The following is a 16729-nucleotide window of genomic DNA, read 5'->3' on the forward strand; positions in this document are numbered from 1 at the left end:
TGTTTTTTAGAAAAGCGGAGCGTTCGGGACATAGATTGTAACAAGGAATTACTTGGGTTATTAGCGTATGGGATAGCATCCGGGACCCCCGCGGCAGCGGCGAGCAGCGGCGCGCGGCCCGGCAGGCCCCTTCCCGGCCACGGTTTCTCTCCAAGGCGGCAACCCCCCCTCCAATCGGTGCCATGGCGATGCAAGCGGCCAAGCAAGCTAACATCTGGCTGCCCCCAGAGGTCAATTGGATCCTTTATATTCGGAACCTGCCGTATAAAATCACAGCGGAGGAAAGGTATGAATTTTTGGGAAATACGGACCTATTCGACAACTCAGAGTTGGAAACACTCCTGAAACAAGTGGAACAGCTTAAGCTTCTCAAGGAAAAATACGGACTTGATTACAAACCCACAAAAAAAAAAAAAAAAAAAAAAAAAAGTGCTTCAGATATCACCTACAAGAAATGGGTTTCTGCTTTGAACTAGCAAACATCTCTGTGTTTAAATAGAAGCCTTTTTGCCTTGATGGAGATAATTTATTCTGTATTCTGTATTTATGCTGTATTCTGAATGTGGAAATTGGTTGGGACTAGGAGGCTGGCTTAAAGGCATTTTGCAAATGGGATTATTATTTTTGATCATTATTGTAATAATAGTTTTTTGATCAAAACCAGCCAAATTATTTGTAAGCATTAGGCATATCTGAAGAGAATGCCTTTATTTGAATCAGCAGTTAAGGTGTAGTTTAGTCTGATGCTGTGGTTTTATCTGCTCCTGGTGATTTTTTGAAGTGATGAAATCAGAGATACAAGGTATACTAAGAGTTAGGATGTTATAAGGTAATAATCTAAGTAAGGGTGCTGTCTTTTATATCTACAAGTGCAATCTGCTTTTACGTAGCAGAGAGAAACTTGAACAATAAGGTTGCTTGAGTGAGATGTGCATGTGACAACTTGGGAAAAGGGATATCACAACTGGAGTGCAACAGTGTTTCTATGTCCGGCAGAGTGAAATCTTTCAAGACCTGAGTTTAGACAATCTAAAATAAATTGTTAGTATTCAGAAAACCCATCTTAAGCCTCTTTTGCTTCCATAGTGTTATGGAAGTCAACTGCTATTGTAGAGAATTAATGATTTTTTAATACATATTAACAAATACTACTGTTTTAACTTGAGGCAGCTGAGTGAGAAATACTCACGTGTAGCATTTGAGGGAATGTCAGCATAAATCACACTTAGAGTAAGACTGCATTTTTAATTACTGTACTCGTTAAGATTTGATGATGCCATAAGGCTAAGGCCTTTTATCACAGATTGGTTCGGAACTAAAAGGTGTGTGCACATGTAGATATGCACATTTGTGTTATTTTCCTTAATTGGCTACAAAATAATATAATTAGGTTGGGGACTAGATCTTGGGAATTTGTCTGTTCTACTGTTTGTTAAGGAACGTGCATAAAACACAGCACCCATGTAGGCTTGGCTTGTGGCATAGTTGTCAAATTTAGCATAGACACTCAGACAGATAAGCAACGTACTCTTCTTGTGTGTATCACCTACAAGCCATTATGGCTTAGTGTGTAAATCTGTATATAACTATTGAAAAATCCACTTATGAATGTATATAGCTTAGAACTAATTTTTTCCCTTTGTTAATTCTTTGATATCAATGAGGTATTCTTCAGAAAATGTATGGACTGGTTGGTTGCATAAGGGCAGTTGTTATTGGGACAGAAAATTGTTAATGGTCAGGGATTTTCCACTAAAATATTTGCAAATATTCCTAGTCAAACATCAGTTTGGTTTCTTTTTGGGTTTTGAGCTTGCATTAGTCCATGTTCAGAACTTTAAAATTGCCTTTGAATTTTTTAAACTTTTTATATCACTGGAACATAAAAAGCATCTAAATTAAAGCCTCAAGCTAACTTTATTTTTCAAGTGTTTCTGGAATTATACTTCTGAACTGAGATTTTATAAGTTGGCTGTGTATTTTCCTCTGTTAAAACGCTGTTATTGAAAATGGTCAACCAAGCCTATGTTGCCCAAAATAAAAACGGGGGAATTGCGGATAACTGGCTAGCTGAAAAAAGGTCTCATATTCCAGCTGGCTGGACAAAAATGCACATCGTTCTCAGCTTATCTGAAGCAAAGCAAAATACACTGTCTTTGGCTGTTTTTGTTACACAAGAACAGGAAGATTTTGGTGGGAAAAGAATGTTGCAGGTGGGAACAGAAAACGACAGAAGAGAAACTAGGGGCGGGCTTGGTATTTAGGCAACTAACCAATAATGAGCTTAACTTTTGTAATATGTATGAGCTAATTATAACAAGATATAAAAGGTGACTGTCAGGGACAACAAACGAAGTCTGCTGATCACTCATATTGAGTGACTGTGTCTTCCCTTCGTCACAACACAGCCCCTGTGTGCCCCTATCTGCCCTGCAGCCGCTCTCTGTCTGCAGGCAGGAACAAACAGCTCCCCCAAAGCCTGAGGGAAAAGGAGAGCTGATGCTGGTTTCCTCTGCAGCGTGCTGGGGAGGGAAGGCACTTGCTCAGCTTCCTCATCAACCTCCCGGTGATGCTTTCAGCATCTCAGCCCCTGCTCAGACCTGCACAGCTGAGTTTCCATTGCCACCAAGCGGAGCCACAGAAAAGTGGCAGCAGAGATTCAGGCAAGCACAGAGCCAAGCAGGAACCCCTGCCATGAACATATGGACAGGGCCTGAGAGGCAAGTCTCCAAGTACGGTCCAGCTGATAAGCGGGGATGTGCTGGAGCTTGTTGAGAGAGAGGGGGGTTAAGACATAGAGTAAAGTTTAATGATTATGATAGTCTGTTTAGCTGTTTAGGGTAAAAGTTGTAAAATTTAAGCTGTTTGCCAAATCTTACATGGTTTGCTTGGGTACTGTGATAAGGTGTACGGGAGTAAAGGGCTTCATGACCATGTAAGTCCAGCTTTATGACCATATAAGTCCAAAGAAAGATTACAACCTTGCAAGAACAAGCCAAAGCTGGTTCTGCGGTCTGGACAAAGAGCAGGACGTTACTGAGCCTGCGCCAGATGTGGGGGTCACGAGGAAGACTCACCTGCCTTCATCCTCAGGACCCCTGACGACCACCACCAGGGGACACTGCGCAAACTCAGTCGGGAGAGAGATATGGAAATGACTTGCAGAACTAATTTTAATACAAAGCGGGGATAGGTAATGCATATGTATAGGCGTAATACATCATATTATGAATATGTAATGAGTTGTCTTATAAAAACAGAGCAAGTTTTCGTGTCAGGCGGGCACGGTTTTGACAGGACTACTCCCCCGTGCTGCCCAGCGCTGAATAAACATACCTACTTTACAATCTTACAGATTGTGGAGTCTGCTTTCCGCACGTCATTGTGGGCCATCAACCTTGGGAGGATGGCCATAAAACCTTGGCAGGATGGCTACAAACCTCAGGAGGACAAGGCATGTGAATAGGTAACAACTGACAGGAGGAGTCAGGCTGAGTAAAGATAAGGCAATGAGGAACAGATGGCCCAAAAGAGAAGTAACAACTTTGTGCTGATTGATGACTGTTGAAACTTACTTAAAGCGCTCTTTGTTTGTAGTTAACCAATGAGGGATTGCCTAGTATGTAATGTGTAGTTTAAAGAACCAAACTGTTTAAAGCGCGTGGCCTCTGATAACATATATAAACTTGTGATTGTATACAATAAATCGACATTTGCTTGCATCAGGCAGCGTCCCGTCTCTCATCGCGGCAATTTGGTGACCCCAACGTGATGGGTTTATGCGCCGCCAGGCTGAGCAGCAGGTCACGAGTCAACGTTGAATGAGCTGCTGAAAGGAAGCAGGAATTGAAAAAAAAGTCCCTCTGGAATTTAGAGGTGAGTTGTGGGAAACATGGGGAATGAGGCGTCTTCCCCCAAAAGAGATTATCTGAGCTTATGAAAGCTCTCCTTAATAAGCACAAAAAGAATATTCCTGGCATGATCTCAAGGCAATCCTTAGATGGGTACAGGTAAAATTACCCACTGTGACTGCATCTAATATTTTTACAGGAGAGTTTTGGGATGATGTGGGGGTAAAACTATGGGATGCGGCTACATCGGGGGATGCCAAAGCGCAGTGCATGCTCCCATGGTGGAAAAGCATTTTTGAGATTTTGAAAGCACAGGAAAAAAGTCACAGAGGAAAAGCCGGGAGGGGGAGGAAACTCTCCTACAGTAACTCCATTACCCCTGCAGAACCTGAAACCCCCCAACCCCTTGAAGGTTTTTGCCACAGGTTACCCCCGACAGGAAGACCCCTTTGATCCGGGGCCGGTGGACCCTGAAAAAGAGCCAGATTTATATCCCCCCGACCCACACAATGAATGGGCTAGCATAAGACACCAAGCCTTGAAAGAAGGAGACCTGGGCATTGCTAAAACAACAGTGGCCCCTGTGCTTTTTCAGGGTCAGGGGGCACGGTGGGAGGCCTTGTCTTTTCTGGTAATTAAGAACTGCGTCACACCGTTACCAAGCACGGGCTTTCCTCTCCTTATTCTGCAAGTCTGTTCTCTTCTGTATTTGATACATACGTTTTGACTCCTCATGATCGTAAGTCTCTAGTGCAGCTGTTATTAGCTCCGACTCAATACGCGCTATGGGAGTCACATTGGAGGGGGGGGGCTTCAGGCACTCCTCCTCACCTATGTGGGTCACGGCAATGCCGCTATGGCCGTGCTGACCATACAACACCTTACTGGTACAGGTCGGCACTCTGACCCGGCAGCCCAAGCTCCGGACATCCATCAGGAGGCTCTCGAAGCAGTCCGTGAGGAAGCAAGAAAGGCTCTTCTTAAAATCCCTGACTCACAAAAGCCGCAGAAAGCTCTTATAAGTGTTACTCAAGGACCCCGTGAGTCCTATATGGAATTTGTTGACAGACTAAAAAATGCTTTAGCGCGTCAGGTGGATAACACGGAAGCGCGGGAAATATTGTTATTGAAATTGGCTGTGGAAAATGCTAATGCAGATTGCAAAAAACTGTCGCAATCTCTCCCTCATCCAAACCCCACATTGACTGAAATGATAGAAGCCTGCAATAGAATCAGCACTGTGGATCACAAATTTGAGGTTATGGATGCTGCCTTTGCAGCTGTATGTGGTCTGTCAGCAATTTGTTACGGCTGTGGCAATCCAGGTCACTTCAGAAAGGATTGCCTGGCTATGAATAAAGGAGCTAAACACCAAATCCCTGGGTACTGCCCTGTATGCCGAAAAGGGCATCATCATGCTAATCAATGTCATTCTAAGAATGAATTCCAAGGTCAACCAAAACAGGGAAACCGATCACAGAACGCGGGGCAGCGACGCGTGCAGATACAAGTGTCGCAGCCGACATTCCAACCCCAACGGAGAGAAGCAACAGCACCTCGAGTCTTCGTCCAGCAACAACCGTTAGCACCGGATTGGACCTAGCAACCTCCCACACGGTAATGTTACACGATCCCTCGGTTCACTTATTGTCCACAGATTTCTCGGGACCCGTTTTTAGGCGGGGCTATTGAAATGCGCGATACCCTAAAATTGGCAATGAAAGTCGATACCCCTATTTGGGTAGATCAATGGCCCCTACCACTGGAAAAGCTTTGCGCCCTCCAGAAACTAGTTATGGAACAGCTAACAAAAGGGCATATTTTGCCTTCCACTGTCCGTGGAGCTCACCTCTTTTTGTTATAAAGAAACAAACTGGCAAGTGGTGCTTGCTCCACGAACTCAGAAAAAAATTAATGATGCTACGGAAGACATGGGAGCCCTCCAACCAGGACTCCCGTCCCCCACTATGATTCCTCGACATTGGCATTTGACCGTTATTGATCTCAAAGACTGTTTTTTTAATATCCCACTCCACCCAGATGATGATCCTAAATTTGCCTTTTCAGTCCCTAGCATCAACATGCAAACACCGTTGCTAAGATGCCAGTGGGCTGTGCTGCCACAAGGAATGAAGAACAGTGCCACAATCTGCCAGTGGTGTACCATCATATGGACGACATCCCAGTGGCCGCACAACATCACGAGGTCATGGAGGAAGCTGTAGCCCTTGTCGCAGCTGCTGTTAATTCAGTAGGCCTCTGTATTGTGCCAGAAAAAAATCAAAAAATACCCCCATGGAAGTACTTAGGATGGCATATAAGGACTCAAACTATAGTTCCCCAGCCTTTACAGATACAGACAGACATAAAAAACTTGCATGACGTACAGAAATTGCTGGGAACAATTAATTGGGTCTGGCTGGGGTTGGGAATTTCTAATGAAGACCTGAGTCCTTTATTTGAACTGCTTAAAGGGAATACCGACTTGTGTTCCCCCCACAGTCTTGGTCTTGAAGCCGTTGACTCTTTGCTAAAGGTTGCTACTGCAATCACTCACAGACAAGTACATTGCTGGGCTCCTGAATCACCTTTTCATTTGATTATTTTGAATCCCACTCAACAGCCTCATGCGTTAATATTTCAATGGGATTCTCAGAAATCAGACCCTCCGTTGCTTATCGAATGGGTTTTTCTTTATCAAATCAACCTACAAAAACTATTTCAACACAGCATGAGATGTTTGCTTTCCTGGTAATTAAAGCCAGACAACGCTTGTTAACACTATCAAGAGTAGATTTCGCTCGTATCTGTTTACCTGTGACAAGCACGTATTTACAATGGCTTTATCAGCAGTCAGACGCCTTAGTTATGGCATTGGCGGACTATAGAGGTCAACTCACATCCCACCCACCTTCGCATAAGCTGCTTAATATTGACTTTCACTTAATATCCAAGCCAAAAAGGAGCAATCAGCCATTACAAGCTTGTACTGTGTTTACAGACGGGTCTGGAAAATCGCACAAATCAGTCATTTTATGGTGGGATGACCAGCGTGGATGATGGGGCTCTGACATAGAAACTTCTTTCTGGTTCTCCTCAGATAGTGGAACTGGCTGCAGTTGTTCGAGTTTTTCGAAGGTGGTCCACACCGCTTAATCTTGTTACAGATTCAGCTTATGTTGCAGGGATTGTAGAACAAGCTGAAGCATCTGTACTACGTGATGTCTCACATTCTGAACTGTTTGCCTTATCACAAGAGCTTGTCTTTCTCTTAGACTCTCGCCCTCACCCCTATTTTGTTATGCATGTCAGGGCACATACCTCTTTACCTGGCTTTATTGCAGAAGGGAATCGACGAGCTGATATGCTCACATTACCAGTACGAGTCCTACCAGATCGCCTAGCACAGGCTAAACTAAGCCATTCTTTCTTTCACCAGAATGCTGGAGGTCTCAAACGGCAGTTTGGGCTCACCTCCCAACAAGCGTCCAATATCATCGCCGTCTGTCCTGACAGTCGAAGGCATTCTTTTGGTCCATAGCAGGAGGGGTTAATCCTAGAGGACTACAGAGCTTACAACTATGGCAAATGGACGTTACACATTATCCAGAGTTTGGTAAATTAACTATGTCCATTCCCCTATTGACACCTTTTCAGGTGCTCTCTTTCCTTCTTGTCACACAGGAGAGAAAGCTCGTGATGTCCGCAAGCATTTGATGCATGCTATTGCCACCTTGGGCATACCCTCCCAAATAAAAACAGACAACAGTCCCGCATATATCTCAGCTGCAACAAAGGACTTTCTTGACTCATGGGGCATAACTCACATTACCGGTACTCCTCATTCCCCTACAGGCCAATCTTTGATTGAACGCTCTCATCAGTCTTTGAAACGCTTACTACAACAACAAAAAGGGGGGATGGGGACTGCAAGCCCTGAGGAACGACTAAAGAAAGCTCTGTGTGCTTTCAATTTTTTGAATTGTTCTTTAATAGATAATAATCCTCCGATAGTTGGGCATTTTAATGCGAATGCTTCACTTGAGGCATGAATTAAACCTCCGGTGTTGGTCCGTGATCCAGAAACAGGTAAGATTATGGGACCATATCCTCTTGTGACATGGGGAAGAGGTTATGCTTGTGTTTCCACAGAAAAATGCCCCGGGTGGATTCTGGCAAAGAACGTACGACCCTTCCATGAATCCCTACCACAATCAATGGGTGAGGACTCCGATCATCCTCCGGATCATCCCCTGGATCATCACCTCGATCAACAAGCTTCTGAACCTTCTGGGATCACGAATAACTGAAGCGGTATAAACTGAACGCTGTGGACTGAAAATGACTAAATGAATCAACATAGAGAAGTATCAGTCACGGGAATTTCATGGACTGTATGCGGGCACTGTAAGCCTTGGGTCTTATGTGTGTGCTCTAACTGTAAAAAGGAATGGTGGTGTAGAGTAGTATTAGCCAAACGATGGTGTGAAGGCTGTCTTGTTAATGGAATGAATACTGCTAAAATTCGGCTTACTTCAGGTCACGAGTCAGCAGAAGAACAAAGATATTGGGAATATTCCCGGGACTGGACCCTATCTGTATATAAACAAGCAGAAAGAGTCCTGGTCTGTGGTTTTGAGTGCAGTAAGACTAACCTGGTGCCTGCTATTTGGACTCTTCTTAAACAGGACTGGGAGCAGACTAAAGAAAAATGTGAAAAACAATTTGCATGGAAGCTAAGGGCAGGCCAGAAACAATTTTTGAAATAGTGCTTATCTTCATGGTGACAGTAGGGATTGTACAAGGCTACCCATTTCTTCCTGCACTTCCTGAGGTTAATGTATGGGTTACATTGGCAAATGTGACCAGACAAGACACTTGGTGTCTTGCCACTGCTTCACCTAATAACCCCTTTTCCACATGCGTCGTGGGCCTACCGCTAGATGAGTGGCCGGTACCTACAAATTTAAAAGCAATTTTTCCAAACCGGTCACAAAATCTGACAGAGAATTGGGACATATGGGTCCCCTGTCTCCCACAGGCTACCCTAGAACCACAAGAGATTGAGCTTCTTGGATCAGTGAAAATGGGTATTTGTGTGAAGTTGAACTATACAGGGAAAAATCAGTCCTAAGCATGGGATGTCTCTCCTGCCCATCCCATTTTTAAGAATGCTAGCGTTTGGTGTAATTACATGGCAACAAACTTGTCCAAGTCTAGCAATGCCCCCTTGTCATTACCATCGGGAGTATTTTTTATTTGTGGGGACAGAGCGTGGCCCATCATCCCTTCTCATAACAGGAGGTCCACGTAGCCTCGACCGCCTTTCTGTCCTGACTCCTAATACATCTCTGATTTTACAGCACCGTCTCTCTCATAGGGCAAAGTGTAGCATTCATGCATATGCACCCGATTGTGAAGACCACGTGGAGTTTTGGTCTTTTCGTCAACGCTTTGCTGCCTCCCTTTTTATACCTGGAGCGGCCGCTGGAAAAGCATTAGCAACTTTAGATAAGCTTGGCTGCTGGCTTGCTCAACAAGGGAATGCTACTAGCAATGTATTGTCTGGTCTTTTATTAGATGTAGACAGGGTTCGCCATGCTTCATTGCAAAATAGGGCCACTATCGATTTTTTGCTTTTAGCGCAAGGACACGGCTGTGAGGATTTTGATGGCATGTGCTGCATGAATCTCTCTGACCACTCGGAATCATGCCAGCATTTCAACAACTTAAAGCTGGAGTCTTTAAACTTTCACAAGACAACAGCTGGGATTGGTTGGATAAACTTTTTGGAGGATGGGGACTGTCGGGATGCTTAAGAAGTTTAGTGAAGACAATTGTTTATGCCTTAGCCGTTTGTGTCTTCTTGTTACTCTTTTTACCCTGTTTGTTGCGGTGTCTACAAAAGTGGATAACACAGTCTATGAAGAAAGTTCTTTTTGTGCAACAGGAAGGGGGAGATGTGGGACAGGGCCTGAGAGGCAAGTCTCCAAATACGGTCCAGCGGATAAGCGGGGATGTGCTGGAGCTTGTGGGCAATAAACCTTGGGAGGACGGCCATAAAACCTTGGCAGGATGGCTACAAACCTCGGGAGGACAAGGCATGTGAATAGGTAACAACTGACAGGAGGAGTCAGGCTGAATAAAGATAAGGGAATGAGGAACAGATGGCCCAAAAGAGAAGTAACAACTTTGTGCTGATTGATGACTGTTGAAACTTACTTAAAGCGTTCTTTGTTCGTAGTTAACCAATGAGGGATTGCCTAGTATGTAATGTGTAGTTTAAAGAACCAATCTGTTTAAAGCGTGCGGCCTCTGATAACGTATATAAACTTGTGATTGTATACAAGAAATCGACATTTGCTTGCATCAAGCAGCGTCCCGTCTCTCGTCGCGGCAGTTGGAGCCCTGCCCCTGTTTCCCTACAGGCTGTAGTCACCATCTCGCTGCCCTGCCTTGCTCTCACCCCAACATTGCCATGGGCTGGCTGATCCAGGCTCCCTCTGGCTGAGCTCTTGCACCGCAGCAGGACCCCTGGAGTGACAGTTCTTCCTCCCCATAGTCACTCTCCACCATCAGAGCTTGCCTTTGTCACATTTTTTCCTCTCTTGAGATTTTTCCCAGTTCCCAGCAAAGCTTTACCATCTCAGAAACTACGCTTCAAGCAGGGAACCCAACCTGTTCGGGGTTTTTTTGTGGTCTTTCCCCTCAAAAAAGTGAAGTCACCTCCACATGGTCTTCCAAACCACATGGCTGCTGCTGGCCTTCCAGCTTTTTCCAGAGACACGACCAAGCCCTGTGCCTGCCGCTGTCCTGTCATGTCCACAGGCAAAATGGACATGACAACCCCTATCCCAGCCCTTCTCCTGGATGGGGCCTGTGGGGTCCCTTGGCAGAGGGACTTTCCCAGCCACGTTCCTGATGCTGGCGTGTCACCTCCAGAGGCAGAACTGACCTCACAGGCCCCTCACAGCCAGGCACGTCCTCCTGCATGAGGAGTTCCTGAGACCCAGGTGCCCTCCTAATACCAGACCCCTCCATCACCCTCCTTTTGTCCAGGGATGTGACCACCAAAAAACAAGTTTGTTTTTCTCAGATTTATCAAATACCTTTCCCGCAATCCATTTGAGTGGAGAAACATTCTTCAGATGAGCTCCTCTGTTTGTGTTGACACATTCTATAGATGCTCTTATATCTCTATGGTTTGTTTTTTGGTTGGACTGACCTTTAACTGCGCAGCTGAGGCAGGGTCAGCTAGAGCAGCCTGCTCAGTAACTGGTCTAGGTAGGCTTCCAAGACCATAGAAGCACAGAAACAGAATCATTGAGGTTGGAAAGGACCTTAAAGATCATCACATCCAACCGTAACCTGAGTATCAGTAAATCATCACTGAACCATGTCCCTAAGCACTGCAACTGTGTATTTCTGAAACACCTCCAGGGCTGGAGATTCCCCCAGCTCCCTGGGCAGCCTGTTCCAATGCTTGACCACCCTTGCAGTGAAGATGTTTTTCCTCATATCCAATCTGAACCTCTCCTGGTGTAACTTGAGGCTGTTGCCTCTTGTCCTGTCACTTGTTATCTGGCAGAAGAGACCTACCCCCACTCATCTACAACCTCCTTTCAGGTACTTCTAGAGAGCATAAAAGTCTCCCTGAAGCCTCGCCTGCTCTAGACTGAACAAGCCAAGTCCTCTCAGACCCTCTTCATCCAAGCAGGAATCCAGACCCTTCACCAGCCTTGTTGCCCTTCTCTGGATACACTCCAGCACCTCAACGTTTCTCTTGAACTGAATGGCGCAAACCACAAACGCTTTGTTTGAGGTGTGGCCTCAGCAGTGCCGAGTACAGGGGGTCCATCACTGCCCTGGTGCTGCTGGCCACACTGTTTCTGATACCAGACAGGATGCTATTGGCCTTCTTGGTCATCTGCACACAACTGCTGGCTCATGCTCAATCATCTGTCAATCCTCACCCTCAGGGTACTACCCCACCAGGCAGCCTTCCAGCCACTCTGCCCCAAGCCTGTAGAGTTATGTGGGGGTGTGGTGAGCCATGTGCAGAACTGGCACTTCTCCTGGATGAACTTCATACAACTGGACTCAGCTGAACACTCCAACCTGTGCAGACCCCTCTGCAGAGCCTTCCTGCCCTCAAGGAGATCAGCACTTCCACCCCACTTGATGTTGTATGCAAACTCACTGAGGGTGCACTCAATCCAGACCATTGATAAAGTTCTGAAGCAGGACTGGCCTCATGGATCACCAGTAATTATGGGTCGTCACGTGGGTGTCACTCCATTTACTACCCCTCTTGGGGCTTGGCTGTCCAGCCGGCTTTAACCCAGCGTGGAGAACACCCACCGAAGCCATGAGCAGCCAGGTTCTCCCGGAGAATGCAGTGGGAGATGTTGTCCAAGGCTTTTTTAAGGTCCAGGTAGAGAACACCCCCAGGCTTTCCCTCATCCGCTAGGCAGGCCACCTTGTCACAAAATGAGATCAGATTCATCAAGCAGGACCTGCCTTTCATAGATCTGTGCTAGCTCGTCCTGACCTCCTGCTTGTCCTATGCTCGCTGTTGGCTGTTCAGGATGATCAGCTCCACAACCTTCCTGGCACTACGATCAGGTTGACAGTCCTAGGAACCTCTTTTCTACGTTTCTTGTAGGTGGGCACCACTTTGACTAACCCCCAGGCTTCTGGTGCCTCCCCAGTATAGCCAGGAGTCTTGATAGTCACCCCTGGGGGAATGCATTCAGAGAAACAGACCAACGGTTTTCACAGTGTTCCTGGATCACGGCATGTCCGTAGCCAAGGACACTTTCCAAAGCACTTTGTCCTCCCTGGACATGAGGTTCACCTGCACCACATGTCCTCTGGGGCTGCAGAGGCAACACAGACAGACATGTCCTCTCCTGCCAGCACTGCACAGTCCAGCCCTGTGTCCCTCTGGTCTTGAGGACAGCTGGGTTTCCTCTCCTTAGGGACATTGCATTTCACCGTTACAGTGCCACCTGCCAACCACCCCAGTATGCTCTGCAGCAAAATTTCGCATGCATTGGACTTTGGGCACTTGGTACCCGCTATTTTTGTTACATGTTTGATCTTGGCCCTGGTGCCACAGCTGAGGTCCAACGCGTCCCTTCTCTGCCATAAAGAACCTAAACCAGGGAGAGCAAGGGGCCAAACTCTTACTTAACCAGCCTGAGGAAGCCTTAGGATCAATGACCTCACATCTTACTGGGGACTTTTCTGACCCCGTGGGTTTACATGGCAAGGGTTTGGGAGCGGTCATGGGGTTTGTAGGGCTGACAAAGGTGAGAAGAGGTCAAGAGTTGGCCCCATGGCCAAGAAAGCCACATTCAGCTGGCTCTGAAATGGACCTGCTACCTCCCTGAGCTCATAAGTAATTCTAGCTGTGAATTCTCTCTGTGAAAAACCAATGCAAGAAAGGACATAAGAGAGTGTGCAGCATTTTTAAGAGAGAAAAAGTAAGAAACAGGGCACGGAAACAGCCCTAAAAACACCAAGTGAGTGAAGAAGGAGGGGAGGCAGTGAGGGAGAGGCTTGCTGGGCTCATGGAGGCCAATGGTCAACCCACTGACCCCGACGTTCACAGGTCAGCACAGTGATAATGTTCCTTTAGGTGTCTGTAGGTTCTTTACATCAGCATTTTAGCACCGCTGCCAGATGGGCCAACAGCTGTGATGCTCAGCTGGATCTGAAACCCTGTCTCACCCCTGTCCACCTTGGCTCCAGCAGCAAAGGAATGATGGAGTCTCATCTCCCAGCGGCAGCGAGGCAGGAGAGCAGCGGAGTGCAGGTGCCGGGCCTCAGGGTGGCAGGCTGTGGCCAGTGCAGGGAACTTTCACTGGGCAGTATCACTCAAGGGAGAAGGATTCAGTGCAAGTGGTCACAAGGCGGCCATGAGGCCCCAGGGCCAGAGGACAACTCGCCTTCTCATAGGCGTTGGTGGCAGAAAAAATGGCCGTACGCAAGGGGACAACCCTTGGGTTCTCTTGATGACTTCCAGCCTTGCCCGTGCCCTTTGCCTTCCATCTCACGCTGTCCTACGCTGTCCCACGGCTGCTGCTTTTCCCCGGCAGGCTGCAGGCACCCATCTGGCTTTCCCACCTTGCTCTCACCCTGCCCTTTCCACACATGCACTCATGTCTGCCCACCCTCACACGCTGTTCCTGCAAACACACACACATGCACTGATCTCACACTCCTTCTGGACAACGTCTCCCACCACAGCACAAGCCCTGGAGTGACATTTCCTCCTCCTGACCTCCAGTCTCCACTTTCCCAGCTGCACTGCGTGGCAGTGCTTCTCCCTCCTGCTCTTCCCTACCTCCAAGGAAAGCTCCACCACCTGGGAAACCACCCTTCAGGCGGGCATCCCGACCCGTCACCCTCCTGGTGGCCTTTCCCCTGACCATGCCACGGCCTCACCGCGCTCTTCCAAGGCTGCGAGCCTTTCAGCTTCTCGCATAGACACGAGCAAGCGGTGTGCCTGCTGCTGTGCTGCCATGTTCTCAGGCAGCAGCGACGTGACAAGCAAGAAAGAAACCCCTGGGTGGAGTGAGCCCAGGTCCTTAGGCAGAGGGGATCTCACAGCCCATGTGCCACCCAGGGGCCTTCTGCTGGCCTGCCCGAGACACAGGCAGATGGAGCTTAACAGCACGTGTCCCAGCCATGAGTCAGGGGCTGCCCTACGCGCTGTTTCAGGCAGAGGTGACCTCACCGCCCCTTTCCCAGGCACATTGCTGCTGTTGGGCTGTCCCCTCCGCAGGCAGAACTGGCCTCACTGCCCCCGTCACAGCCATTGGCTTCCTGCTGGGATGTGAGTCCCTGAGACACAACTGACCACGAGATACTGTCCTCAGCCGTCACCCTCCCCGTGGCCCAGTACCCCAGCAGATAAAGGGAAGCTTCTCTCAGCCAATTTATCTCATGGATTTCCTACCTACCATTTGGGTGGATGAACATTCCTCAGGGGAACTGCTCTGTTTCTACTGGACCCTGTTTTGTCTCTGCTTCTGTGCCTCTGTTTTCCCTTCTTCCCCCTGCTATCCCATCCCAACTGAGCTCTCCAGGGAAGTGAGTCAATGCGTCCTAGAATATCTCAGGTTGGGAGAGGCCCCTGTAAATCCCCTTGTCCAGCTGTCCTGCTATGGGCAGGGTGAACTGGATGGCATCTCTCAAGGGCTCTGCCCACATTGGCATCATCCACAGAAGGGTCTGAAAAGCCACTTTGTCAGATTGTACTGGGAGACAATCAAGACATTCAACACAGTTGGCCCAACTGCTTGCACTGGAAGATGCCACTAGTCAGTGGCCACCAGGAGGACTTGACCACTGGTGACATTTGGTCTTGAGCCCCTGTGGCATATGATGCACCGACTCTGGGAGTGGATTGAAGGCATGAAGACACTTGAAGACACCTCGAAGACACTTTATTAAAATCAAGCAAGCCTTTTATACCTTTGCAGGGGGCTGACGTGTCAGCCTGTAACTGTGCTCAGCAACTTTCAACTCTGGGCTCTTTTTTTATTACAGACACAGCAGCTCAGCAACTCCCTTTATCTACAAGGCCACAAGCTCTGCAGACCACTCCCTGTCTTCAAGGTTCTCCTCTTGCTCCCATGGCTTCCTTCCAACAGGCATAACTGTGTCTCTCTCCCAAGGTCGGATTTCGCCCCTGACGCCGTTGAGCTAGCTCGAGACATAGCCACAAGCCGCCAGGCAACTTCCCACCCACAGTGTCCTCCATTTCTTCACTCCAGAAGTCACCCATCTGCCTATACAGAAAGTGCAGGAGAAAAAGTCAAACCCCTTGCAAAGGTGCAGGTACAAACCATCCCCTTCTTGCCTCAATACGTAGGGGTGCAGCAATCCCTTTGATGTCCCACAACTACCTGGAACTGGCTGCAGGAGTATTTCCACCGTCATTTCCCCAGACACTACGGTGAGGATGACCAGCCTGTATTTCTCCCAATTGTCCTTCTTGCTTTTCCTGAACAAAGGCTGGATGTCTGCCTTTTGCCAGGACCCCAGAACCTCCCTGATTGCTCGGACACATTTGAGGGCACCATCCAGAAAGGGTGCCGTGATCAGACAGAGGCACTTGCAATGACCCTGCCCAAGGCAGGTGAGATGAATCTCCCTGGGACAGTGGCCTTTGTTCCTGCAGTCACACACAGGAATGGTGGTGCCCTGGGAGGTGTCCCCACCTCAGCTGGCCTCATGCACTGCTGGCGTGGTTGAACCCCAGCCTCACGCACACAGGGGTGCTCAGAGGCACGAGCCCGTCCCTGGCACGTGCGGAGGCAGAGCACTGCAGCGGGCACAGTGACTGCCTGGCCTCCTGCTGCCCCTGCCAGAGGCTGGCAGCACCTCAGCCCGGGGGTGTCGCGCCCTGCTCGGCACCTCGCGGAGATGGCCCTCGTCATGAGCAATGGGCACGGGGACCTCGGTTCAAGGAAGCACGTTGCAGTGCTGCATTCAGGTGGTCTCCACAAATCCATAGCATTTGATGGAGGCCAGCACCGTCACAGAGTGCCCGTTGCCTGCCCCTGCCTGCACTCACAGGACTGCCACGCAGCACGGCAGTGACCAAGCTGCCAGAGCACTCAGGGCTTACACCAAGGCAGGGGGTCAGAAGGAGAGTGTGGAGGTAGAAGGAGGACAGTATTGGAGAGCCTAAAGGGGTGGTGTTCCCTGGTACTGCTGCCATGCGAGGAACCTTTTAAACCTTCATCTATGGACACAGGAACTGTCCCTGCAGCCTTCCAAGAAAGGCCTTGGATGAAAGAATCCCAGGAAAAACATAGTGGTTTAATGGCCCTTTGGCTTTGTTAGATGAAGAGAGAGCAGGG

At 48.2% G+C, this 16729-nt stretch overlaps 1 protein-coding gene across 1 annotated transcript in view; it reads right to left on the reverse strand.

Annotated features, from left to right (window-relative positions):
* The window catches only part of LOC308057486 (uncharacterized protein), a gene marked incomplete at its 5' end in the record, with an annotated part of 607752 nt that overhangs the window by 50009 nt on the left and 541014 nt on the right, over window positions 1-16729 (reverse strand). The window lies entirely within an intron of this gene.

This window comes from Falco punctatus, assembly GCF_963210335.1.
Source record: "Falco punctatus genome assembly, contig: scaffold_30, whole genome shotgun sequence".
In the NCBI taxonomy this organism is placed as follows: Eukaryota; Metazoa; Chordata; class Aves; order Falconiformes; family Falconidae; genus Falco; species Falco punctatus.